General features: G+C 40.4%; 1 long non-coding RNA gene across 1 annotated transcript; it reads left to right on the top strand.

Moving 5' to 3' along the window:
• Positions 1-359: 359 nt before the first annotated feature.
• LOC126749649 (uncharacterized) lies at positions 360-16,046 on the top strand. Its single transcript, XR_007665230.1, has 3 exons — positions 360-462; positions 2,293-2,407; positions 15,957-16,046. It is a non-coding gene; the product is annotated as an uncharacterized LOC126749649 (long non-coding RNA).
• Positions 16,047-26,845: the final 10,799 nt, after the last annotated feature.

The raw sequence follows: 26,845 nt of genomic DNA, 5'->3' as shown, positions 1-26,845 counted from the left end.
CGGACGTCGAAAACGACTTTTTCAGGATTTTCAAAGTGCTTTCATTTCCTTAGTTCTGCTCGGATCCTGTTATAACCCGGTGTTTTCGTAATCTAGGTGACCCAAATAAGACGCTGGTATACTTAGTTTGATTTCGAAAAAAATCAATTTTTGGTGAAAAAATTCGATACGGGGGGGTATACCCGAAAAATGAAAAAACCCAAACTTTGAAGGTCGATATCTCGGCTTCTATGTATGCTATCGGGAAAATTCCAACGGTTTTGTTTTAGTTTAGTCATTTTGAATCCAACGAGACCATCCGCAAGGTCGTAGCTTTTACGATAGCCGAGATATGGCATTTTTGATGCCCATTTTTGGCCTCAAAAACGGACGTCGAAAACGACTTTTTCAGGATTTTCAAAGTGCTCTCATTCCCTTAGTTCTGCTCGGATCCTGTTATAACCCGGTGTTTTCGTAATCTAGGTGACCCAAATAAGACGCTGGTATACTTAGTTTGATTTCGAAAAAAATCAATTTTTGGTGAAAAAATTCGATACGGGGGGGTATACCCGAAAAATGAAAAAACCCAAACTTTGAAGGTCGATATCTCGGCTTCTATGGGAGCTATCGGGAAAATTTCAACGGCTTTGTCTTAGTTTCGTCATTCTGAATCCAATGAGATCATCCACAAGGTCGCAGCTCTTACGATAGCCGAGATATGGCATTTTTGATGCCTATTTTTGGCCTCAAAAACGGACGTCGAAAACAACTTTTTCAGGATTTTCAAAGTGCTTTCATTCCCTTAGTTCTAATCGGATCCTGGTATAACCCGATGTTTTCGTAATCTAGGTGACCCAAATAAGACGCTGGCATACTTTGTTTGATTTCGAAAAAAATCAATTTTTGGTGAAAAAATTCGATACGGGGGGGTATACCCGAAAAATGAAAAAACCCAAACTTTGAAGGTCGATATCTCGGCTTCTATGTATGCTATCGGGAAAATTCCAACGGTTTTGTTTTAGTTTCGTCATTTTGAATCCAACGAAGCCATCCGGTAGGTCGTAGCTTTTACGATAGCCGAGATATGGCATTTTTGATGCCCATTTTTGGCCTCAAAAACGGACGTCGAAAACGACTTTTTCAGGATTTTCAAAGTGCTCTCATTCCCTTAGTTCTGCTCGGATCCTGTTATAACCCGATGTTTTCGTAATCTAGGTGACCCAAATAAGACGCTGGCATACTTTGTTTGATTTCGAAAAAAATCAATTTTTGGTGAAAAAATTCGATACGGGGGGGTATACCCGAAAAATGAAAAAACACAAACTTTGAAGGTCTATATCTCGGCTTCTATGGGAACTATCGGGAAAATTCCAACGGTTTTGTCTTAGTTTTGTCATTCTGAATCCAACGAGACCATCCGCAAGGTCGTAGCTCTTACGTTAGCCGAGATATGGCAATTTTGATGCCCATTTTTGGCCTCAAAAACGGACGTCGAAAACGACTTTTTCAGGATTTGCAAAGTGCTCTCATTCCCTTAGTTCTGCTCGGATCTTGTTATAACCCGGTGTTTTCGTAATCTAGGTGACCCAAATAAGACGCTGGTATACTTAGTTTGATTTCGAAAAAAATCAATTTTTGGTGAAAAAATTCGATACGGGGGGGTATACCCGAAAAATTAAAAAACCCAAACTTTGAAGGTCGATATCTCGGCTTCTATGGGAGCTATGGAGAAAACTCCAACGGTTTTGTCTTAGTTTCGTCATTCTGAATCCAACGAGACCATTAGCAAGGTCGTAGCTCTTACGTAAGCCGAGATATGGCAATTTTGATGCCCATTTTTGGCCTCAAAAACGGACGTCGAAAACGACTTTTTCAGGATTTTCAAAGTGCTCTCATTTCCTTAGTTCTGCTCGGATCCTGTTATAACCCGGTGTTTTCGTAATCTAGGTGACCCAAATAAGACGCTGGTATACTTAGTTTGATTTCGAAAAAAATCAATTTTTGGTGAAAAAATTCGATACGGGGGGGTATACCCGAAAAATGAAAAAACCCAAATTTTGAAGGTCGATATCTCGGCTTCTATGGGAGCTATCGGGAAAATTCCAACAGTTTTGTCTTAGTTTTGTCATTCTGAATCCAACGAGACCATCCGCAAGGTCGTAGCTCTTACGATAGCCGAGATATGGCAATTTTGATGCCTATTTTTGGCCTCAAAAACGGACGTCGAAAACGACTTTTTCAGGATTTTCAAAGTGCTTTCATTTCCTTAGTTCTGCTCGGATCCTGTTATAACCCGGTGTTTTCGTAATCTAGGTGACCCAAATAAGACGCTGGTATACTTAGTTTGATTTCGAAAAAAATCAATTTTTGGTGAAAAAATTCGATACGGGGGGTATACCCGAAAAATGAAAAAACCCAAACTTTGAAGGTCGATATCTCGGCTTCTATGTATGCTATTGGGAAAATTCCAACGGTTTTGTTTTAGTTTCGTCATTTTGAATCCAACGAGACCATCCGCAAGGTCGTAGCTTTTACGATAGCCGAGAGATGGCAATTTTGATGCCCATTTTTGGCCTTAAAAACGGACGTCGAAAACGACTTTTTCAGGATTTTCAAAGTGCTCTCATTCCCTTAGTTCTGCTCGGATCTTGTTATAACCTGGTGTTTTTGTAATCTAGGTGACCCAAATAAGACGCTGGTATACTTAGTTTGATTTCGAAAAAAATCAATTTTTGGTGAAAAAATTCGATACGGGGGGGTATACCCGAAAAATGAAAAAACCCAAACTTTGAAGGTCGATATCTCGGCTTCTATGTATGCTATCGGAAAATTCCAACGGTTTTGTTTTAGTTTCGTCATTTTGAATCCAACGAGGCCATCCGCAAGGTCGTAGCTTTTACGATAGCCGAGATATGGCATTTTTGATGCCTATTTTTGGCCTCAGAAACGGACGTCGAAAACAACTTTTTCAGGATTTTCAAAGTGCTTTCATTCCCTTAGTTCTGATCGGATCCTGGTATAACCCGATGTTTTCGTAATCTAGGTGACCCAAATAAGACGCTGGCATACTTTGTTTGATTTCGAAAAAAATCAATTTTTGGTGAAAAAATTCGATATGGGGTATACCCGAAAAATGAAAAAACCCAAACTTTGAAGGTCTATATCTCGGCTTCTATGGGAACTATCGGGAAAATTCAAACGGTTTTGTCTTAGTTTCGTCATTTTGAATCCAACGAGACCATCCGCAAGGTCGTAGCTTTTACGATAGCCGAGATATGGCATTTTTGATGCCCATTTTTGGCCTCAAAAACGGACGTCGAAAACGAATTTTTCAGGATTTTCAAAGTGCTCTCATTCCCTTAGTTCTGCTCGGATCCTGTTATAACCCGGTGTTTTCGTAATCTAGGTGACCCAAATAAGACGCTGGTATACTTAGTTTGATTTCGAAAAAAATCAATTTTTGGTGAAAAAATTCGATACGGGGGGGTATACCCGAAAAATGAAAAAACCCAAACTTTGAAGGTCGATATCTCGGCTTCTATGGAAGCTATCGGGAAAATTCCAACGGTTTTGTCTTAGTTTTGTCATTCTGAATCCAACGAGACCATCCGCAAGGTCGTAGCTCTTACGTAAGCCGAGATATGGCAATTTGGATGCCCATTTTTGGCCTCAAAAACAGACGTCAAAAACGACTTTTTCAGGATTTTTAAAGTGCTCTCATTCTCTTAGTTCTGCTCGGATCCTGTCATAACCCGGTGTTTTCGTAATCTAGGTGACTTAAATAAGACGCTGGTATACTTAGTTTGATTTCGAAAAAAATCAATTTTTGGTGAAAAAATTCGATACGGGGGGGTATACCCGAAAAATGAAAAAACCCAAACTTTGAAGGTCTATATCTCGGCTTCTATGGAAACTATCGGGAAAATTCCAACGGTTTTGTCTTAGTTTCGTCATTCTGAATCCAACGAGACCATCCGCAAGGTCGTAGCTCTTACAATAGCCGAGATATGGAATTTTTGATGCCCATTTTTGGCCATAAAAACGGACGTCGAAAACGACTTTTTCAGGATTTTCAAAATGCACTCATTCCCTCAGTTCTGCTCAGATCCTGTTATAACCCGGTGTTTTCGTAATCTAGGTGACCCAAATAAGATGCTGGTATACTTAGTTTGATTTCGAAAAAAATCAATTTTTGGTTCAAAAAATTCGATACGGGGGGGTATACCCGAAAAATGAAAAAACCCAAACTTTGAAGATCGATATCTCGGCTTCTATGGGAGCTATGGAGAAAACTCCAACGGTTTTGTCTTAGTTTCGTCATTCTGAATCCGACGAGACCATCCGCAACGTCGTAGCTCTTACGATAGCCGAGATATGGCATTTTTGATGCCCATTTTTGGCCACAAAAACGGACGTCGAAAACGACTTTTTCAGGATTTTCAAAGTGCTCTCATTCCCTTAGTTCTGCTCAGATCCTGTTATAACCCGGTGTTTTCGTAATCTAGGTGACCCAAATAAGATGCTGGTATACTTAGTTTGATTTCGAAAAAAATCAATTTTTGGTTCAAAAAATTCGATACGGGGGGGTATACCCGAAAAATGAAAAAACCCAAACTTTGAAGATCGATATCTCGGCTTCTATGGGAGCTATGGAGAAAACTCCAACGGTTTTGTCTTAGTTTCGTCATTCTGAATCCGACGAGACCATCCGCAAGGTCGTAGCTCTTACGATAGCCGAGATATGGCATTTTTGATGCCCATTTTTGGCCACAAAAACGGACGTCGAAAACGACTTTTTCAGGATTTTCAAAGTGCTCTCATTCCCTTAGTTCTGCTCGGATCTTGTTATAACCTGGTATTTTCGTAATCAAGGTGACCCAAATAAGATGCTGGTATACTTAGTTTGATTTCGAAAAAAATCAATTTTTGGTTCAAAAAATTCGATATGGGGGGGTATACCCGAAAAATGAAAAAACCCAAACTTTGAAGATCGATATCTCGGCTTCTATGGGAGCTATGGAGAAAACTCCAACGGTTTTGTCTTAGTTTCGTCATTCTGAATCCGACGAGACCATCCGCAAGGTCGTAGATCTTACGATAGCCGAGATATGGCATTTTTGATGCCCATTTTTGGCCACAAAAACGGACGTCGAAAACGACTTTTTCAGGATTTTCAAAGTGCTCTCATTCCCTTAGTTCTGCTCGGATCTTGTTATAACCTGGTATTTTCGTAATCAAGGTGACCCAAATAAGACGCTGGTATACTTAGTTTGATTTCGAAAAAAATCAATTTTTGGTGAAAAAATTCGATACGGGGTATACCCGAAAAATGAAAAAACCCAAACTTTGAAGGTCTATATCTCGGCTTCTATGGAAACTATCGGGAAAATTCCAACGGTTTTGTCTTAGTTTCGTCATTCTGAATCCAACGAGACCATCCGCAAGGTCGTAGCTCTTACAATAGCCGAGATATGGAATTTTTGATGCCCATTTTTGGCCACAAAAACGGACGTCGAAAACGACTTTTTCAGGATTTTCAAAATGCACTCATTCCCTTAGTTCTGCTCAGATCCTGTTATAACCCGGTGTTTTCGTAATCTAGGTGACCCAAATAAGACGCTGGTATACTTAGTTTGATTTCGAAAAAAATCAATTTTTGATGAAAAAATTCGATACGGGGGGTATACCCGAAAAATGAAAAAACCCAAACTTTGAAGATCGATATCTCGGCTTCTATGGGAGCTATGGAGAAAACTCCAACGGTTTTGTCTTAGTTTCGTCATTCTGAATCCGACGAGACCATCCGCAAGGTCGTAGCTCTTACGATAGCCGAGATATGGCATTTTTGATGCCCATTTTTGGCCACAAAAACGGACGTCGAAAACGACTTTTTCAGGATTTTCAAAGTGCTCTCATTCCCTTAGTTCTGCTCGGATCTTGTTATAACCTGGTATTTTCGTAATCAAGGTGACCCAAATAAGACGCTGGTATACTTAGTTTGATTTCGAAAAAAATCAATTTTTGGTGAAAAAATTCGATACGGGGTATACCCGAAAAATGAAAAAACCCAAACTTTGAAGGTCGATATCTCGGCTTCTATGGGAGCTATCGGGAAAATTCCAACGGTTTTGTCTTAGTTTCGTCATTCTGAATCCAACGAGACCATTCGCAAGGTCGTAGCTCTTACGTAAGTCGAGATATGGCATTTTTGATGCCCATTTTTGGCCTCAAAAACGGACGTCGAAAACGACTTTTTCAGGATTTTCAAAGTGCTCTCATTCCCTTAGTACTGCTCGGATCCTGTTATAACCCGGTGTTTTTGTAATCTAGGTGACCCAAATCAGACGCTGGTATACTTAGTTTGATTTCGAAAAAAATCAATTTTTGGTGAAAAAATTCGATACGGGGGGGTATACCCGAAAAATGAAAAAACCCAAACTTTGAAGGTCGATATCTCGGCTTCTATGGGAGCTATGGAGAAAACTCCAACGGTTTTGTCTTAGTTTCGTCATTCTGAATCCGACGAGACCATCCGCAAGGTCGTAGCTCTTACGATAGCCGAGATATGGCATTTTTGATGCCCATTTTTGGCCTCAAAAACGGACGTCGAAAACGACTTTTTCAGGATTTTCAAAGTGCTCTCATTCCCCTAGTTCTGCTCGGATCCTGGTATAACCCGGTGTTTTCGTAATCTATGTGACCCAAATAAGACGCTGGTATACTTAGTTTGATTTTGAAAAAAATCAATTTTTGGTGAAAAAATTCGATACGGGGGGGTATACCCGAAAAATGAAAAAACCCAAACTTTGAAGGTCGATATCTCGGCTTCTATGGGAGCTATCGGGAAAATTCCAACGGTTTTGTCTTAGTTTCGTCATTCTGAATCCGACGAGACCATCCGCAAGGTCGTAGCTCTTACGATAGCCGAGATATGGCATTTTTGATGCCCATTTTTGGCCTCAAAAACGGACGTCGAAAACGACTTTTTCAGGATTTTCAAAGTGCTCTCATTCCCTTAGTTCTGCTCGGATCCTGTTATAACCCGGTGTTTTCGTAATCTAGGTGACCCAAATCAGACGCTGGTATACTTAGTTTGATTTCGAAAAAAATCAATTTTTGGTGAAAAAATTCGATACGGGGGGGTATACCCGAAAAATGAAAAAACCCAAACTTTGAAGGTCTATATCTCGGCTTCTATGGAAACTATCGGGAAAATTCCAACGGTTTTGTCTTAGTTTCGTCATTCTGAATCCAACGAGACCATCCGCAAGGTCGTAGCTCTTACAATAGCCGAGATATGGAATTTTTGATGCCCATTTTTGGCCACAAAAACGGACGTCGAAAACGACTTTTTCAGGATTTTCAAAATGCACTCATTCCCTTAGTTCTGCTCAGATCCTGTTATAACCCGGTGTTTTCGTAATCTAGGTGACCCAAATAAGATGCTGGTATACTTAGTTTGATTTCGAAAAAAATCAATTTTTGGTTCAAAAAATTCGATACGGGGGGTATACCCGAAAAATGAAAAAACCCAAACTTTGAAGATCGATATCTCGGCTTCTATGGGAGCTATGGAGAAAACTCCAACGGTTTTGTCTTAGTTTCGTCATTCTGAATCCGACGAGACCATCCGCAACGTCGTAGCTCTTACGATAGCCGAGATATGGCATTTTTGATGCCCATTTTTGGCCACAAAAACGGACGTCGAAAACGACTTTTTCAGGATTTTCAAAGTGCTCTCATTCCCTTAGTTCTGCTCAGATCCTGTTATAACCCGGTGTTTTCGAATCTAGGTGACCCAAATAAGATGCTGGTATACTTAATTTGATTTCGAAAAAAATCAATTTTTGGTTCAAAAAATTCGATACGGGGGGGTATACCCGAAAAATGAAAAAACCCAAACTTTGAAGATCGATATCTCGGCTTCTATGGGAGCTATGGAGAAAACTCCAACGGTTTTGTCTTAGTTTCGTCATTCTGAATCCGACGAGACCATCCGCAAGGTTGTAGCTCTTACGATAGCCGAGATATGGCATTTTTGATGCCCATTTTTGGCCACAAAAACGGACGTCGAAAACGACTTTTTCAGGATTTTCAAAATGCACTCATTCCCTTAGTTCTGCTCAGATCCTGTTATAACCCGGTGTTTTCGTAATCTAGGTGACCCAAATAAGATGCTGGTATACTTAGTTTGATTTCGAAAAAAATCAATTTTTGGTTCAAAAAATTCGATACGGGGGGGTATACCCGAAAAATGAAAAAACCCAAACTTTGAAGATCGATATCTCGGCTTCTATGGGAGCTATGGAGAAAACTCCAACGGTTTTGTCTTAGTTTCGTCATTCTGAATCCGTCGAGACCATCCGCAACGTCGTAGCTCTTACGATAGCCGAGATATGGCATTTTTGATGCCCATTTTTGGCCACAAAAACGGACGTCGAAAACGACTTTTTCAGGATTTTCAAAGTGCTCTCATTCCCTTAGTTCTGCTCAGATCCTGTTATAACCCGGTGTTTTCGTAATCTAGGTGACCCAAATAAGATGCTGGTATACTTAGTTTGATTTCGAAAAAAATCAATTTTTGGTTCAAAAAATTCGATACGGGGGGGTATACCCGAAAAATGAAAAAACCCAAACTTTGAAGATCGATATCTCGGCTTCTATGGGAGCTATGGAGAAAACTCCAACGGTTTTGTCTTAGTTTCGTCATTCTGAATCCGACGAGACCATCCGCAAGGTTGTAGCTCTTACGATAGCCGAGATATGGCATTTTTGATGCCCATTTTTGGCCACAAAAACGGACGTCGAAAACGACTTTTTCAGGATTTTCAAAGTGCTCTCATTCCCTTAGTTCTGCTCGGATCTTGTTATAACCCGGTGTTTTCGTAATCTAGGTGACCCAAATAAGATGCTGGTATACTTAGTTTGATTTCGAAAAAAATCAATTTTTGGTTCAAAAAATTCGATACGGGGGGGTATACCCGAAAAATGAAAAAACCCAAACTTTGAAGATCGATATCTCGGCTTCTATGGGAGCTATGGAGAAAACTCCAACGGTTTTGTCTTAGTTTCGTCATTCTGAATCCGACGAGACCATCCGCAAGGTTGTAGCTCTTACGATAGCCGAGATATGGCATTTTTGATGCCCATTTTTGGCCACAAAAACGGACGTCGAAAACGACCTTTTCAGGATTTTCAAAGTGCTCTCATTCCCTTAGTTCTGCTCGGATCTTGTTATAACCTGGTATTTTCGTAATCAAGGTGACCCAAATAAGACGCTGGTATACTTAGTTTGATTTCGAAAAAAATCAATTTTTGGTGAAAAAATTCGATACGGGGTATACCCGAAAAATGAAAAAACCCAAACTTTGAAGGTCTATATCTCGGCTTTTATGGAAACTATCGGGAAAATTCCAACGGTTTTGTCTTAGTTTCGTCATTCTGAATCCAACGAGACCATCCGCAAGGTCGTAGCTCTTACAATAGCCGAGATATGGAATTTTTGATGCCCATTTTTGGCCACAAAAACGGACGTCGAAAACGACTTTTTCAGGATTTTCAAAATGCACTCATTCCCTTAGTTCTGCTCAGATCCTGTTATAACCCGGTGTTTTCGTAATCTAGGTGACCCAAATAAGATGCTGGTATACTTAGTTTGATTTCGAAAAAAATCAATTTTTGGTTCAAAAAATTCGATACGGGGGGGTATACCCGAAAAATGAAAAAACCCAAACTTTGAAGATCGATATCTCGGCTTCTATGGGAGCTATGGAGAAAACTCCAACGGTTTTGTCTTAGTTTCGTCATTCTGAATCCGACGAGACCATCCGCAACGTCGTAGCTCTTACGATAGCCGAGATATGGCATTTTTGATGCCCATTTTTGGCCACAAAAACGGACGTCGAAAACGACTTTTTCAGGATTTTCAAAGTGCTCTCATTCCCTTAGTTCTGCTCAGATCCTGTTATAACCCGGTGTTTTCGTAATCTAGGTGACCCAAATAAGATGCTGGTATACTTAGTTTGATTTCGAAAAAAATCAATTTTTGGTTCAAAAAATTCGATACGGGGGGGTATACCCGAAAAATGAAAAAACCCAAACTTTGAAGATCGATATCTCGGCTTCTATGGGAGCTATGGAGAAAACTCCAACGGTTTTGTCTTAGTTTAGTCATTCTGAATCCGACGAGACCATCCGCAAGGTCGTAGCTCTTACGATAGCCAAGATATGGCATTTTTGATGCCCATTTTTGGCCACAAAAACGGACGTCGAAAACGACTTTTTCAGGATTTTCAAAGTGCTCTCATTCCCTTAGTTCTGCTCAGATCCTGTTATAACCCGGTGTTTTCGTAATCTAGGTGACCCAAATAAGATGCTGGTATACTTAGTTTGATTTCGAAAAAAATCAATTTTTGGTTCAAAAAATTCGATACGGGGGGGTATACCCGAAAAATGAAAAAACCCAAACTTTGAAGATCGATATCTCGGCTTCTATGGGAGCTATGGAGAAAACTCCAACGGTTTTGTCTTAGTTTCGTCATTCTGAATCCGACGAGACCATCCGCAAGGTTGTAGCTCTTACGATAGCCGAGATATGGCATTTTTGATGCCCATTTTTGGCCACAAAAACGGACGTCGAAAACGACTTTTTCAGGATTTTCAAAGTGCTCTCATTCCCTTAGTTCTGCTCGGATCTTGTTATAACCCGGTGTTTTCGTAATCTAGGTGACCCAAATAAGATGCTGGTATACTTAGTTTGATTTCGAAAAAAATCAATTTTTGGTTCAAAAAATTCGATACGGGGGGGTATACCCGAAAAATGAAAAAACCCAAACTTTGAAGATCGATATCTCGGCTTCTATGGGAGCTATGGAGAAAACTCCAACGGTTTTGTCTTAGTTTCGTCATTCTGAATCCGACGAGACCATCCGCAAGGTTGTAGCTCTTACGATAGCCGAGATATGGCATTTTTGATGCCCATTTTTGGCCACAAAAACGGACGTCGAAAACGACCTTTTCAGGATTTTCAAAGTGCTCTCATTCCCTTAGTTCTGCTCGGATCTTGTTATAACCTGGTATTTTCGTAATCAAGGTGACCCAAATAAGACGCTGGTATACTTAGTTTGATTTCGAAAAAAATCAATTTTTGGTGAAAAAATTCGATACGGGGTATACCCGAAAAATGAAAAAACCCAAACTTTGAAGGTCTATATCTCGGCTTTTATGGAAACTATCGGGAAAATTCCAACGGTTTTGTCTTAGTTTCGTCATTCTGAATCCAACGAGACCATCCGCAAGGTCGTAGCTCTTACAATAGCCGAGATATGGAATTTTTGATGCCCATTTTTGGCCACAAAAACGGACGTCGAAAACGACTTTTTCAGGATTTTCAAAATGCACTCATTCCCTTAGTTCTGCTCAGATCCTGTTATAACCCGGTGTTTTCGTAATCTAGGTGACCCAAATAAGATGCTGGTATACTTAGTTTGATTTCGAAAAAAATCAATTTTTGGTTCAAAAAATTCGATACGGGGGGGTATACCCGAAAAATGAAAAAACCCAAACTTTGAAGATCGATATCTCGGCTTCTATGGGAGCTATGGAGAAAACTCCAACGGTTTTGTCTTAGTTTCGTCATTCTGAATCCGACGAGACCATCCGCAACGTCGTAGCTCTTACGATAGCCGAGATATGGCATTTTTGATGCCCATTTTTGGCCACAAAAACGGACGTCGAAAACGACTTTTTCAGGATTTTCAAAGTGCTCTCATTCCCTTAGTTCTGCTCAGATCCTGTTATAACCCGGTGTTTTCGTAATCTAGGTGACCCAAATAAGATGCTGGTATACTTAGTTTGATTTCGAAAAAAATCAATTTTTGGTTCAAAAAATTCGATACGGGGGGGTATACCCGAAAAATGAAAAAACCCAAACTTTGAAGATCGATATCTCGGCTTCTATGGGAGCTATGGAGAAAACTCCAACGGTTTTGTCTTAGTTTAGTCATTCTGAATCCGACGAGACCATCCGCAAGGTCGTAGCTCTTACGATAGCCAAGATATGGCATTTTTGATGCCCATTTTTGGCCACAAAAACGGACGTCGAAAACGACTTTTTCAGGATTTTCAAAGTGCTCTCATTCCCTTAGTTCTGCTCAGATCCTGTTATAACCCGGTGTTTTCGTAATCTAGGTGACCCAAATAAGATGCTGGTATACTTAGTTTGATTTCGAAAAAAATCAATTTTTGGTTCAAAAAATTCGATACGGGGGGGTATACCCGAAAAATGAAAAAACCCAAACTTTGAAGATCGATATCTCGGCTTCTATGGGAGCTATGGAGAAAACTCCAACGGTTTTGTCTTAGTTTCGTCATTCTGAATCCGACGAGACCATCCGCAAGGTTGTAGCTCTTACGATAGCCGAGATATGGCATTTTTGATGCCCATTTTTGGCCACAAAAACGGACGTCGAAAACGACTTTTTCAGGATTTTCAAAGTGCTCTCATTCCCTTAGTTCTGCTCGGATCTTGTTATAACCTGGTATTTTCGTAATCAAGGTGACCCAAATAAGACGCTGGTATACTTAGTTTGATTTCGAAAAAAATCAATTTTTGGTGAAAAAATTCGATACGGGGTATACCCGAAAAATGAAAAAACCCAAACTTTGAAGGTCTATATCTCGGCTTCTATGGAAACTATCGGGAAAATTCCAACGGTTTTGTCTTAGTTTCGTCATTCTGAATCCAACGAGACCATTCGCAAAATCGTAGCTCTTACGTAAGCCGAGATATGGCAATTTTGATGCCCATTTTTGGCCTCAAAAACGGACGTCGAAAACGACTTTTTCAGGATTTTCAAAGTGCTCTCATTCCCTTAGTTTTGCTCGGATCCTGTTATAACCCGGTGTTTTCGTAATCTAGGTGACCCAAATCAGACGCTGGTATACTTAGTTTGATTTCGAAAAAAATCAATTTGTGGTGAAAAAATTCGATACGGGGGGTATACCCGAAAAATGAAAAAACCCAAACTTTGAAGGTCGATATCTCCGCTTCTGTGGGAGCTATGGAGAAAACTCCAACGGTTTTGTCTTAGTTTCGTCATTCTGAATCCGACGAGACCATCCGCAAGGTCGTAGCTCTTACGATAGCCGAGATATGGCATTTTTGATGCCCATTTTTGGCCTCAAAAACGGACGTCGAAAACGACTTTTTCAGGATTTTCAAAGTGCTCTCATTCCCTTAGTTCTGCTCGGATCCTGTTATAACCCGGTGTTTTCGTAATCTAGTTGACCCAAATCAGACGCTGGTATACTTAGTTTAATTTCGAAAAAAATTAATTTTTGGTGGAAAAAATTCGATACGGGGGGGCATACCCGAAAAATGAAAAAACCCAAACTTTGAAGGTCGATATCTCGGCTTCTATGAGGTAAGGATGCGGGGAGCTATGGAGAAAACTCCAACGGTTTTGTCTTAGTTTCATCATTCTGAATCCGACGAGACCATCCGCAAGGTCGTAGCTCTTACGATAGCCGAGATATGGCATTTTTGATGCCCATTTTTGGCCTCAAAAACGGACGTCGAAAACGACTTTTTCAGGATTTTCAAAGTGCTCTCATTCCCCTAGTTCTGCTCGGATCCTGGTATAACCCGGTGTTTTCGTAATCTATGTGACCCAAATAAGACGCTGGTATACTTAGTTTGATTTTGAAAAAAAATCAATTTTTGGTGAAAAAATTCGATACGGGGGGGTATACCCGAAAAATGAAAAAACCCAAACTTTGAAGGTTGATATCTCGGCTTCTATGTATGCTATCGGGAAAATTCCAACGGTTTTTGTTTTAGTTTCGTCATTTTGAATCCATCGAGACCATCCGCAAGGTCGTAGCTTTTACAATAGCCGAGATATGGCATTTTTGATGCCCATTTTTGGCCTCAAAAACGGACGTCGAAAACGACTTTTTCAGGATTTTCAAAGTGCTCTCATTCCCTTAGTTCTGCTCGGATCCTGGTATAACCCGGTTTTTCGTAATCTAGGTGACCCAAATAAGACGCTGGTATACTTAGTTTGATTTCGAAAAAAATCAATTTTTGGTGAAAAAATTCGATACGGGGGGGTATACCCGAAAAATGAAAAAACCCAAACTTTGAAGGTCGATATCTCGGCTTCTATGGGAGCTATGGAGAAAACTCCAACGGTTTTCTCTTAGTTTCGTCATTCTGAATCCGACGAGACCATCCGCAAGGTCGTAGCTCTTACGATAGCCGAGATATGGCATTTTTGATGCCCATTTTTGGCCTCAAAAACGGACGTCGAAAACGACTTTTTCAGGATTTTCAAAGTGCTCTCATTCCCCTAGTTCTGCTCGGATCCTGGTATAACCCGGTGTTTTCGTAATCTATGTGACCCAAATAAGACGCTGGTATACTTAGTTTGATTTCGAAAAAAATCAATTTTTGGTGAAAAAATTCGTTACGGGGGGGTATACCCGAAAAATGAAAAAACCCAAACTTTGAAGGTCGATATCTCGGCTTCTATGGGAGCTATCGGGAAAATTCCAACGGTTTTGTCTTAATTTTGTCATTCTGAATCCAACGAGACCATCCGCAAGGTCGTAGCTCTTACGTAAGCCGAGATATGGCAATTTGGATGCCCATTTTTGGCCTCAAAAACAGACGTCAAAAACGACTTTTTCAGGATTTTTAAAGTGCTCTCATTCCCTTAGTTCTGCTCGGATCCTGTCATAACCCAGTGTTTTCGTAATCTAGGTGACTTAAATAAGACGCTGGTATACTTAGTTTGATTTCGAAAAAAATCAATTTTTGGTTCAAAAAATTCGATACGGGGGGTATACCCGAAAAATGAAAAAACCCAAACTTTGAAGGTCGATATCTCCGCTTCTGTGGGAGCTATGGAGAAAACTCCAACGGTTTTGTCTTAGTTTCGTCATTCTGAATCCGACGAGACCATCCGCAAGGTCGTAGCTCTTACGATAGCCGAGATATGGCATTTTTGATGCCCATTTTTGGCCTCAAAAACGGACGTCGAAAACGACTTTTTCAGGATTTTCAAAGTGCTCTCATTCCCTTAGTTCTGCTCGGATCCTGTTATAACCCGGTGTTTTCGTAATCTAGGTGACCCAAATCAGACGCTGGTATACTTAGTTTGATTTCGAAAAAAATCAATTTTTGGTGAAAAAATTCGATACGGGGGGGCATACCCGAAAAATGAAAAAACCCAAACTTTGAAGGTCGATATCTCGGCTTCTATGGGAGCTATGGAGAAAACTCCAACGGTTTTGTCTTAGTTTCGTCATTCTGAATCCGACGAGACCATCCGCAAGGTCGTAGCTCTTACGATAGCCGAGATATGGCATTTTTGATGCCCATTTTTGGCCTCAAAAACGGAAGTCGAAAACGACTTTTTCAGGATTTTCAAAGTGCTCTCATTCCCCTAGTTCTGCTCGGATCCTGGTATAACCCGGTGTTTTCGTAATCTATGTGACCCAAATAAGACGCTGGTATACTTAGTTTGATTTTGAAAAAAATCAATTTTTGGTGAAAAAATTCGATACGGGGGGGTATACCCGAAAAATGAAAAAACCCAAACTTTGAAGGTCGATATCTCGGCTTCTATGTATGCTATCGGGAAAATTCCAACGGTTTTGTTTTAGTTTCGTCATTTTGAATCCATCGAGACCATCCGCAAGGTCGTAGCTTTTACGATAGCCGAGATATGGCATTTTTGATGCCCATTTTTGGCCTCAAAAACGGACGTCGAAAACGACTTTTTCAGGATTTTCAAAGTGCTCTCATTCCCTTAGTTCTGCTCGGATCCTGGTATAACCCGGTTTTTCGTAATCTATGTGACCCAAATAAGACGCTGGTATACTTAGTTTGATTTCAAAAAAAATCAATTTTTGGTGAAAAAATTCGTTACGGGGGGGTATACCCGAAAAATGAAAAAACCCAAACTTTGAAGGTCGATATCTCGGCTTCTATGGGAGCTATCGGGAAAATTCCAACGGTTTTGTCTTAGTTTCGTCATTCTGAATCCAACGAGACCATCCGCAAGGTCGTAGCTCTTACAATAGCCGAGATATGGAATTTTTGATGCCCATTTTTGGCCACAAAAACGGACGTCGAAAACGACTTTTTCAGGATTTTCAAAATGCACTCATTCCCTTAGTTCTGCTCAGATCCTGTTATAACCCGGTGTTTTCGTAATCTAGGTGACCCAAATAAGATGCTGGTATACTTAGTTTGATTTCGAAAAAAATCAATTTTTGGTTCAAAAAATTCGATACGGGGGGGTATACCCGAAAAATGAAAAAACCCAAACTTTGAAGATCGATATCTCGGCTTCTATGGGAGCTATGGAGAAAACTCCAACGGTTTTGTCTTAGTTTCGTCATTCTGAATCCGACGAGACCATCCGCAACGTCGTAGCTCTTACGATAGCCGAGATATGGCATTTTTGATGCCCATTTTTGGCCACAAAAACGGACGTCGAAAACGACTTTTTCAGGATTTTCAAAGTGCTCTCATTCCCTTAGTTCTGCTCAGATCCTGTTATAACCCGGTGTTTTCGTAATCTAGGTGACCCAAATAAGATGCTGGTATACTTAGTTTGATTTCGAAAAAAATCAATTTTTGGTTCAAAAAATTCGATACGGGGGGGTATACCCGAAAAATGAAAAAACCCAAACTTTGAAGATCGATATCTCGGCTTCTATGGGAGCTATGGAGAAAACTCCAACGGTTTTGTCTTAGTTTAGTCATTCTGAATCCGACGAGACCATCCGCAAGGTCGTAGCTCTTACGATAGCCAAGATATGGCATTTTTGATGCCCATTTTTGGCCACAAAAACGGACGTCGAAAACGACTTTTTCAGGATTTTCAAAGTGCTCTCATTCCCTTAGTTCTGCTCAGATCCTGTTATAACCCGGTGTTTTCGTAATCTAGGTGACCCAAATAAGATGCTGGTATACTTAGTTTGATTTCGAAAAAAATCAATTTTTGGTTCAAAAAATTCGATACGGGGGGGTATACCCGAAAAATGAAAAAACCCAAACTTTGAAGATCGATATCTCGGCTTCTATGGGAGCTATGGAGAAAACTCCAACGGTTTTGTCTTAGTTTCGTCATTCTGAATCCGACGAGACCATCCGCAAGGTTGTAGCTCTTACGATAGCCGAGATATGGCATTTTTGATGCCCATTTTTGGCCACAAAAACGGACGTCGAAAACGACTTTTTCAGGATTTTCAAAGTGCTCTCATTCCCTTAGTTCTGCTCGGATCTTGTTATAACCTGGTATTTTCGTAATCAAGGTGACCCAAATAAGACGCTGGTATACTTAGTTTGATTTCGAAAAAAATCAATTTTTGGTGAAAAAATTCGATACGGGGTATACCCGAAAAATGAAAAAACCCAAACTTTGAAGGTCTATATCTCGGCTTCTATGGAAACTATCGGGAAAATTCCAACGGTTTTGTCTTAGTTTCGTCATTCTGAATCCAACGAGACCATTCGCAAAATCGTAGCTCTTACGTAAGCCGAGATATGGCAATTTTGATGCCCATTTTTGGCCTCAAAAACGGACGTCGAAAACGACTTTTTCAGGATTTTCAAAGTGCTCTCATTCCCTTAGTTTTGCTCGGATCCTGTTATAACCCGGTGTTTTCGTAATCTAGGTGACCCAAATCAGACGCTGGTATACTTAGTTTGATTTCGAAAAAAATCAATTTGTGGTGAAAAAATTCGATACGGGGGGTATACCCGAAAAATGAAAAAACCCAAACTTTGAAGGTCGATATCTCCGCTTCTGTGGGAGCTATGGAGAAAACTCCAACGGTTTTGTCTTAGTTTCGTCATTCTGAATCCGACGAGACCATCCGCAAGGTCGTAGCTCTTACGATAGCCGAGATATGGCATTTTTGATGCCCATTTTTGGCCTCAAAAACGGACGTCGAAAACGACTTTTTCAGGATTTTCAAAGTGCTCTCATTCCCTTAGTTCTGCTCGGATCCTGTTATAACCCGGTGTTTTCGTAATCTAGTTGACCCAAATCAGACGCTGGTATACTTAGTTTAATTTCGAAAAAAATTAATTTTTGGTGAAAAAATTCGATACGGGGGGGCATACCCGAAAAATGAAAAAACCCAAACTTTGAAGGTCGATATCTCGGCTTCTATGGGAGCTATGGAGAAAACTCCAACGGTTTTGTCTTAGTTTCATCATTCTGAATCCGACGAGACCATCCGCAAGGTCGTAGCTCTTACGTAAGCCGAGATATGGCAATTTGGATGCCCATTTTTGGCCTCAAAAACAGACGTCAAAAACGACTTTTTCAGGATTTTTAAAGTGCTCTCATTCCCTTAGTTCTGCTCGGATCCTGTCATAACCCAGTGTTTTCGTAATCTAGGTGACTTAAATAAGACGCTGGTATACTTAGTTTGATTTCGAAAAAAATCAATTTTTGGTTCAAAAAATTCGATACGGGGGGTATACCCGAAAAATGAAAAAACCCAAACTTTGAAGGTCGATATCTCCGCTTCTGTGGGAGCTATGGAGAAAACTCCAACGGTTTTGTCTTAGTTTCGTCATTCTGAATCCGACGAGACCATCCGCAAGGTCGTAGCTCTTACGATAGCCGAGATATGGCATTTTTGATGCCCATTTTTGGCCTCAAAAACGGACGTCGAAAACGACTTTTTCAGGATTTTCAAAGTGCTCTCATTCCCTTAGTTCTGCTCGGATCCTGTTATAACCCGGTGTTTTCGTAATCTAGGTGACCCAAATCAGACGCTGGTATACTTAGTTTGATTTCGAAAAAAATCAATTTTTGGTGAAAAAATTCGATACGGGGGGGCATACCCGAAAAATGAAAAAACCCAAACTTTGAAGGTCGATATCTCGGCTTCTATGGGAGCTATGGAGAAAACTCCAACGGTTTTGTCTTAGTTTCGTCATTCTGAATCCGACGAGACCATCCGCAAGGTCGTAGCTCTTACGATAGCCGAGATATGGCATTTTTGATGCCCATTTTTGGCCTCAAAAACGGACGTCGAAAACGACTTTTTCAGGATTTTCAAAGTGCTCTCATTCCCCTAGTTCTGCTCGGATCCTGGTATAACCCGGTGTTTTCGTAATCTATGTGACCCAAATAAGACGCTGGTATACTTAGTTTGATTTTGAAAAAAATCAATTTTTGGTGAAAAAATTCGATACGGGGGGGTATACCCGAAAAATGAAAAAACCCAAACTTTGAAGGTCGATATCTCGGCTTCTATGTATGCTATCGGGAAAATTCCAACGGTTTTGTTTTAGTTTCGTCATTTTGAATCCATCGAGACCATCCGCAAGGTCGTAGCTTTTACGATAGCCGAGATATGGCATTTTTGATGCCCATTTTTGGCCTCAAAAACGGACGTCGAAAACGACTTTTTCAGGATTTTCAAAGTGCTCTCATTCCCTTAGTTCTGCTCGGATCCTGGTATAACCCGGTTTTTCGTAATCTATGTGACCCAAATAAGACGCTGGTATACTTAGTTTGATTTCAAAAAAAATCAATTTTTGGTGAAAAAATTCGTTACGGGGGGGTATACCCGAAAAATGAAAAAACCCAAACTTTGAAGGTCGATATCTCGGCTTCTATGGGAGCTATCGGGAAAATTCCAACGGTTTTGTCTTAGTTTTGTCATTCTGAATCCAACGAGACCATCCGCAAGGTCGTAGCTCTTACGTAAGCCGAGATATGGCAATTTGGATGCCCATTTTTGGCCTCAAAAACAGACGTCAAAAACGACTTTTTCAGGATTTTTAAAGTGCACTCATTCCCTTAGTTCTGCTCGGATCCTGTCATAACCCAGTGTTTTCGTAATCTAGGTGACTTAAATAAGACGCTGGTATACTTAGTTTGATTTCGAAAAAAATCAATTTTTGGTGAAAAAATTCGATACGGGGGGGTATACCCGAAAAATGAAAAAACCCAAACTTTGAAGGTCTATATCTCGGCTTCTATGGAAACTATCGGGAAAATTCCAACGGTTTTGTCTTAATTTCGTCATTCTGAATCCAACGAGACCATCCGCAAGGTCGTAGCTCTTACGATAGCCGAGATATGGAATTTTTGATGCCCATTTTTGGCCACAAAAACGGACGTCGAAAACGACTTTTTCAGGATTTTCAAAATGCACTCATTCCTTTAGTTCTGCTCAGATCCTGTTATAACCCGGTGTTTTCGTAATCTAGGTGACCCAAATAAGATGCTGGTATACTTAGTTTGATTTCGAAAAAAAATCAATTTTTGGTTCAAAAAATTCGATACGGGGGGGTATACCCGAAAAATGAAAAAACCCAAACTTTGAAGATCGATATCTCGGCTTCTATGGGAGCTATGGAGAAAACTCCAACGGTTTTGTCTTAGTTTCGTCATTCTGAATCCGACGAGACCATCCGCAAGGTCGTAGCTCTTACGATAGCCGAGATATGGCATTTTTGATGCCCATTTTTGGCCTCAAAAACGGACGTCGAAAACGACTTTTTCAGGATTTTCAAAGTGCTCTCATTCCCTTAGTTCTGCTCGGATCCTGTTATAACCCGGTGTTTTCGTAATCTAGGTGACCCAAATCAGACGCTGGTATACTTAGTTTGATTTCGAAAAAAATCAATTTTTGGTGAAAAAATTCGATACGGGGGGGCATACCCGAAAAATGAAAAAACCCAAACTTTGAAGGTGATATCTCGGCTTCTATGGGAGCTATGGAGAAAACTCCAACGGTTTTGTCTTAGTTTCGTCATTCTGAATCCGACGAGACCATCCGCAAGGTCGTAGCTCTTACGATAGCCGAGATATGGCATTTTTGATGCCCATTTTTGGCCTCAAAAACGGACGTCGAAAACGACTTTTTCAGGATTTTCAAAGTGCTCTCATTCCCCTAGTTCTGCTCGGATCCTGGTATAACCCGGTGTTTTCGTAATCTATGTGACCCAAATAAGACGCTGGTATACTTAGTTTGATTTTGAAAAAAATCAATTTTTGGTGAAAAAATTCGATACGGGGGGGTATACCCGAAAATGAAAAAACCCAAACTTTGAAGGTCGATATCTCGGCTTCTATGTATGCTATCGGGAAAATTCCAACGGTTTTGTTTTAGTTTCGTCATTTTGAATCCATCGAGACCATCCGCAAGGTCGTAGCTTTTACGATAGCCGAGATATGGCATTTTTGATGCCCATTTTTGGCCTCAAAAACGGACGTCGAAAACGACTTTTTCAGGATTTTCAAAGTGCTCTCATTCCCTTAGTTCTGCTCGGATCCTGGTATAACCCGGTTTTTCGTAATCTATGTGACCCAAATAAGACGCTGGTATACTTAGTTTGATTTCAAAAAAAAATCAATTTTGGTGAAAAAATTCGTTACGGGGGGGTATACCCGAAAAATGAAAAAACCCAAACTTTGAAGGTCGATATCTCGGCTTCTATGGGAGCTATCGGGAAAATTCCAACGGTTTTGTCTTAGTTTTGTCATTCTGAATCCAACGAGACCATCCGCAAGGTCGTAGCTCTTACGTAAGCCGAGATATGGCAATTTGGATGCCCATTTTTGGCCTCAAAAACAGACGTCAAAAACGACTTTTTCAGGATTTTTAAAGTGCACTCATTCCCTTAGTTCTGCTCGGATCCTGTCATAACCCAGTGTTTTCGTAATCTAGGTGACTTAAATAAGACGCTGGTATACTTAGTTTGATTTCGAAAAAAATCAATTTTTGGTGAAAAAATTCGATACGGGGGGGTATACCCGAAAAATGAAAAAACCCAAACTTTGAAGGTCTATATCTCGGCTTCTATGGAAACTATCGGGAAAATTCCAACGGTTTTGTCTTAATTTCGTCATTCTGAATCCAACGAGACCATCCGCAAGGTCGTAGCTCTTACGATAGCCGAGATATGGAATTTTTGATGCCCATTTTTGGCCACAAAAACGGACGTCGAAAACGACTTTTTCAGGATTTTCAAAATGCACTCATTCCTTTAGTTCTGCTCAGATCCTGTTATAACCCGGTGTTTTCGTAATCTAGGTGACCCAAATAAGATGCTGGTATACTTAGTTTGATTTCGAAAAAAATCAATTTTTGGTTCAAAAAATTCGATACGGGGGGGTATACCCGAAAAATGAAAAAACCCAAACTTTGAAGATCGATATCTCGGCTTCTATGGGAGCTATGGAGAAAACTCCAACGGTTTTGTCTTAGTTTCGTCATTCTGAATCCGACGAGACCATCCGCAAGGTCGTAGCTCTTACGATAGCCGAGATATGGCATTTTTGATGCCCATTTTTGGCCACAAAAACGGACTTCGAAAACGACTTTTTCAGGATTTTCAAAGTGCTCTCATTCCCTTAGTTCTGCTCGGATCTTGTTATAACCTGGTGTTTTCGTAATCTAGGTGACCCAAATAAGACGCTGGTATACTTAGTTTGATTTCGAAAAAAATCAATTTTTGGTGAAAAAATTCGATACGGGGTATACCCGAAAAATGAAAAAACCCAAACTTTGAAGGTCGATATCTCGTCTTCTATGGGAGCTATCGGGAAAATTTTAACGGTTTTGTCTTAGTTTCGTCATTCTGAATCCGACGAGACCATCCGCAAGGTCATAGCTCTTACGATAGCCGAGATATGGCATTTTTGATGCCCATTTTTGGCCTCAAAAACGGACGTCGAAAACGACTTTTTCAAGATTTTCAAAGTGCTCTCATTCCCCTAGTTCTGCTCGGATCCTGTTATAACCCGGTGTTTTCGTAATCTAGGTGACCCAAATCAGACGCTGGTATACTTAGTTTGATTTCGAAAAAAATCAATTTTTGGTGAAAAAATTCGATACGGGGGGTATACCCGAAAAATGAAAAAACCCAAACTTTGAAGGTCGATATCTCCGCTTCTATGGGAGCTATGGAGAAAACTCCAACGGTTTTGTCTTAGTTTCGTCATTCTGAATCCGACGAGACCATCCGCAAGGTCGTAGCTCTTACGATAGCCGAGATATGGTATTTTTGATGCCCATTTTTGGCCTCAAAAACGGACGTCGAAAACGACTTTTTCAGGATTTTCAAAGTGCTCTCATTCCCCTAGTTCTGCTCGGATCCTGGTATAACCCGGTGTTTTCGTAATCTATGTGACCCAAATAAGACGCTGGTATACTTAGTTTGATTTTGAAAAAAATCAATTTTTGGTGAAAAAATTCGATACGGGGGGGTATACCCGAAAAATGAAAAAACCCAAACTTTGAAGGTCGATATCTCGGCTTCTATGTATGCTATCGGGAAAATTCCAACGGTTTTGTTTTAGTTTCGTCATTTTGAATCCATCGAGACCATCCGCAAGGTCGTAGCTTTTACGATAGCCGAGATATGGCATTTTTGATGCCCATTTTTGGCCTCAAAAACGGACGTCGAAAACGACTTTTTCAGGATTTTCAAAGTGCTCTCATTTCCTTAGTTCTGCTCGGATCCTGTTATAACCCGGTGTTTTCGTAATATAGGTGACCCAAATAAGACCATCCGCAAGGTCGTAGCTTTTACGATAGCCGAGATATGGCATTTTTGATGCCCATTTTTGGCCTCAAAAACGGACGTCGAAAACGACTTTTTCAGGATTTTCAAAGTGCTCTCATTCCCTTAGTTCTGCCCGGATCCTGGTATAACCCGGTTTTTCGTAATCTAGGTGACCCAAATAAGACGCTGGTATACTTAGTTTGATTTCGAAAAAAATCAATTTTTGGTGAAAAAATTCGATACGGGGGGGTATACCCGAAAAATGAAAAAACCCAAACTTTGAAGGTCGATATCTCGGCTTCTATGTATGCTATCGGGAAAATTTCAACGGTTTTGTTTTAGTTTCGTCATTTTGAATCCAACGAGACCATCCGCAAGGTCGTAGCTCTTACGATAGCCGAGATATGGCATTTTTGATGCCCATTTTTGGCCTCAAAAACGGACGTCGAAAACGACTTTTTCAGGATTTTCAAAGTGCTCTCATTCCCTTAGTTCTGCTCGGATCCTGGTATAACCCGGTTTTTCGTAATCTAGGTGACCCAAATAAGACGCTGGTATACTTAGTTTGATTTCGAAAAAAATCAATTTTTGGTGAAAAAATTCGATACGGGGGGGTATACCCGAAAAATGAAAAAACCCAAACTTTGAAGGTCGATATCTCGGCTTCTATGGGAGCTATGGAGAAAACTCCAACGGTTTTCTCTTAGTTTCGTCATTCTGAATCCGACGAGACCATCCGCAAGGTCGTAGCTCTTACGATAGCCGAGATATGGCATTTTTGATGCCCATTTTTGGCCTCAAAAACGGACGTCGAAAACGACTTTTTCAGGATTTTCAAAGTGCTCTCATTCCCCTAGTTCTGCTCGGATCCTGGTATAACCCGGTGTTTTCGTAATCTATGTGACCCAAATAAGACGCTGGTATACTTAGTTTGATTTCGAAAAAAATTAATTTTTGGTGAAAAAATTCGATACGGGGGGGTATACCCGAAAAATGAAAAAACCCAAACTTTGAAGGTCGATATCTCGGCTTCTATGGGAGCTATCGGGAAAATTCCAACGGTTTTGTCTTAGTTTCGTCATTTTGAATCCATCGAGACCATCCGCAAGGTCGTAGCTTTTACGATAGCCGAGATATGGCATTTTTGATGCCCATTTTTGGCCTCAAAAACGGACGTCGAAAACGACTTTTTCAGGATTTTCAAAGTGCTCTAATTTCCTTAGTTCTGCTCGGATCCTGTTATAACCCGGTGTTTTCGTAATCTAGGTGACCCAAATAAGACGCTGGTATACTTAGTTTGATTTCGAAAAAAATCAATTTTTGGTGAAAAAATTCGATACGGGGGGGTATACCAGAAAAATGAAAAAACCCAAACTTTGAAGGTCGATATCTCGGCTTCTATGGGAGCTATTGGGAAAATTCCAACGGTTTTGTCTTAGTTTTGTCATTCTGAATCCAACAAGACCATCCGCAAGGTCGTAGCTCTTACGTAAGCCGAGATATGGCAATATGGATGCCCATTTTTGGCCTCAAAAACAGACGTCAAAAACGACTTTTTCAGGATTTTTAAAGTGCTCTCATTCCCTTAGTTCTGCTCGGATCCTGTTATAATCCGGTGTTTTCGTAATCTAGGTGATCCAAATAAGACGCTGGTATACTTAGTTTGATTTCGAAAAAAATCAATTTTTGGTGAAAAAATTCGATACGGGGGGGTATACCCGAAAAATGAAAAAACCCAAATTTTGAAGGTCGATATCTCGGCTTCTATGGGAGCTATCGGGGAAATTCCAATCCAAAGAGACCATCCGCAAGGTCGTAGCTTTTACGATAGCGGAGATATGGCATTTTTGATGCCCATTTTTGGCCTCAAAAACGGACGTCGAAAACGACTTTTTCAGGATTTTCAAAGTGCTCTCATTCCCTTAGTTCTGATCATATCCTGGTATAACCCGGTGTTTTCGTAATCTAGGTGACCCAAATAAGACGCTGGTATACTTAGTTTGATTTCGAAAAAAATCAATTTTTGGTGATAAAATTCGATACGGGGGGGTATACCCGAAAAATGAAAAACCCAAATTTTGAAGGTCGATATCTCGGCTTCTATGGAAGCTATCGGGAAAATTCCAACGGTTTTGTCTTAGTTTTGTCATTCTGAATCCAACGAGACCATTCGCAAGGTCGTAGCTCTTACGATAGCCGAGATATGGCATTTTTGATGCCCATTTTTGGCCACAAAAACGGACGTCGATAACGACTTTTTCAGGATTTTCAAAGTGCTCTCATTTCCTTAGTTCTGCTCGGATCCTGTTATAACCCGGTGTTTTCGTAATCTAGGTGACCCAAATAAGACGCTGGTATACTTAGTTTGATTTCGAAAAAAATCAATTTTTGGTGAAAAAATTCGATACGGGGTATACCCGAAAAAAAAAAAAACCCAAACTTTGAAGGTCGATATCTCGGCTTCTATGGGAGCTATGGGGAAAACTCCAACGGTTTTTTCTTAGTTTTGTCATTCTGAATCCAACGAGACCATTCGCAAGGTCGTAGCTCTTACGATAGCCGAGATATGGCATTTTTGATGCCCATTTTTGGACTCAAAAACGGACGTCGAAAACGACTTTTTCAGGATTTTCAAAGTGCTCTTATTCCCTTAGTTCTGCTCGGATCCTGTTATAACCCGGTGTTTTCGTAATCTAGGTGACCCAAATAAGACGCTGGTATACTTAGTTTGATTTCGAAAAAAATCAATTTTTGGTGAAAAAATTCGATACGGGGGGGGGGGGGTATACCCGAAAAATGAAAAAATCCAAACTTTGAAGGTCGATATCTCGGATTTTATAGGAGCTATCGGGAAAATTCCAACGGTTTTGTCTTAGTTTCGTCATTCTGAATCCAACGAGACCATTCGCAAGGTCGTAGCTTTTACGATAGCGGAGATATGGCATTTTTGATGCCCATATTTGGCCTCAAAAACGAGGTCAAAAAGTGACAATTTTCGAATTTTCAAAGTGCTCTCATTCCCTTATTTCTGCTCGGATTCCCTTATAACCCGGTATTTTCGTGATCTACTTGATGAGAACAATCCGCTGGTGTAGTTAGTTCGAATTCGAAAAAAAAAATTTTCTGGAAAAAATCCAAACGTGGGGGTATACCCGAAAAATAAAAAAAACTCAAATTTTGAAGGTCGATATCTCGGCTTCTATGGGAGCTATCGGGAAAATTTCAACGGTTTTGTCTTAGTTTCGTCATTCTGAATTTAACGAGATCATCCGCAAGGTCGTAGCTTTTATGATAGCGGAGATATGGCATTTT

This window comes from Anthonomus grandis, unplaced genomic scaffold (genome assembly GCF_022605725.1).
Source record: "Anthonomus grandis grandis unplaced genomic scaffold, icAntGran1.3 ctg00000459.1, whole genome shotgun sequence".
NCBI lineage: Eukaryota > Metazoa > Arthropoda > Insecta > Coleoptera > Curculionidae > Anthonomus > Anthonomus grandis.
Note: the sequence above shows the minus strand (reverse complement) of the source record. Positions and strands in the feature narration are given on the sequence as shown.